Source organism: Nomascus leucogenys, chromosome 9, assembly GCF_006542625.1.
Source record: "Nomascus leucogenys isolate Asia chromosome 9, Asia_NLE_v1, whole genome shotgun sequence".
Lineage (NCBI taxonomy): Eukaryota > Metazoa > Chordata > Mammalia > Primates > Hylobatidae > Nomascus > Nomascus leucogenys.
Window position 1 is genome coordinate 12,890,009 of NC_044389.1, and position 1,924 is coordinate 12,891,932.

Genomic DNA, 1,924 nt, shown 5'->3' on the forward strand with positions numbered 1-1,924 from the left:
AGGGGTTGGCACCATCTCCCTAGTGCTCTCTCGTGATAGAGTTCTCGTGAGAACTGGTTGGGTTTTTTGTTTTTTGTTTGCTTGTTTGTTATTTGAGATGGAGTCTTGCTCTGTTACCCAGGCTGGAGTGCAGTGGCATGACCTTGGCTCACTACAACCTCTGCCTCCCAGGTTCAAGCAATTCTCCTGCCTTAGCGTCCCGAGTAGCTGGGATTACAGGCGCCCACCACCACAGCTGGCTAATTTTTGTATTTTTAGTAGAGACGGGGTTACGCCATGTTGGCCAGGCTGATCTCGAACTCCTGACCTTGTGATCCATCGCCTCGGCCTTCCAAAGTGCTGGGATTACAGGCATGAGCCACTGCGCCTGGCTGAGATCTGGTTGTTTAAAAATGTGTGGCACTTCCCACCACCTGCTTGCCACTATGTGAAGAAGGTGCTTCCTTCTCCTTCACTTTCCGCCATAATTGTAAGTTTCCTCAGGCCTCCCAGTCATGCTTCCTGTACAGCCTGCAGAACTGTGAGTCAATTAAACCTCTTTTCTTCCTAAATTACCCAGTCTCAGGTAGTTCCTTACAGCAGTGCGAAAACGGACTAATACACCATGACTCCCAGTCTGAAAACTGGTAATAACACCTAGCTCATAGACTCATTGTAGGGACAAAATAGTTAATGTGCCTAGTGCATTTATCACAGTGCCCAGTAAACAGGAAGGTCCTAAATGATGATGCAACTGTTGATGATGGCATGGTGATGATGGTCACATTGTCTCCCTGAGGCAATCCTACTCTGGGCCCAGGTACTTCCTTGACCATCCAACCCCTACCAGGTGACATTACATGAAGAATGCAGCTGGCTCTAGGTTCAAGAATTTAAAACAAACAAACCACAAAACCATTGCTCCTTGCCCTTGGACCAGGAAGTAGGAGAGCTCACAAGCCAACAAATAAACAGCTGCTTTCAGAAATCTAGTAACAGCCAAGAAAGATGGGGCCCACGTTGTGGCCGCAGCCCTGCTGAAAGAGCAGGGTAGGAGGACCCCGAATCGGGGAAGAACAGGTTCCTAAGCTCCTATCCCAGGCTGGCCCCTGACCCACCTCCCAATGCCTCTCCTTCCCCACCTGTAAGCTCAGGAAAGCAAACCACAGGTGAGGTAAGCCACAGCTAGAAATCTGAAGTCAGGGCTTTGTCTCCACTGTGGAGGAGCCAAGATGGGCTGAGGATGTGGAACAAGTGAATCACTAAATGTCTGGCTGCATGAACTCCTTCAGTGGTGTGAGGACACAAGGGTTGGCACTCTAGAAATGGAAACAGCCTGCTGATAAAAATCCTTGTGCCTGTGAAGCAAGTCCACCCAACCCTGCCCCTACCACTAGGAAGCCATCTGCTTTCAGAAACAGAAAAGCAAATGGGTCCTGACTTGGGCTGGCCCAAGCCCCCACAGAAAGGGGAATGCAGACAGGCAGTGTGGCTCAGGGAAAACACTCCAGGCACCAGGGTCTGGAGGGTGGAACACAGTGTTCCCACGGCCCGCTATGCAGGGAACGCAGCAGATGGAACTGCACTTACTCCAGGGAAACATTTGGTTCCTTGTCTCACACCAACTCACTGGAGAGGATGGTAAGGAAGGCCTGAGAATAGACAAACAAAAGAGAAGGTCAGGGAAAGGCAAGGAAGCCAAGCCAGGAAGCTGAGCAGAAATTTCCTCAGATCCTTCCAGAGGCCCTGAGCAGGTGGTGACAAAATGCCAACACCGGAAGGAACTTTCTAGAACACTAAATCCAATTCCCTTATTTTACGGATCAGGAAACAGGTCCCTAGGGAAGTCAGCACTGTGCAGTGGAAAAAGACTGTAGAGTCAGGGAGATGTGAACTCCATAGCTGTGTGATTTGGTGCAAGTTTATTAACCTCTCTGATCCTCAG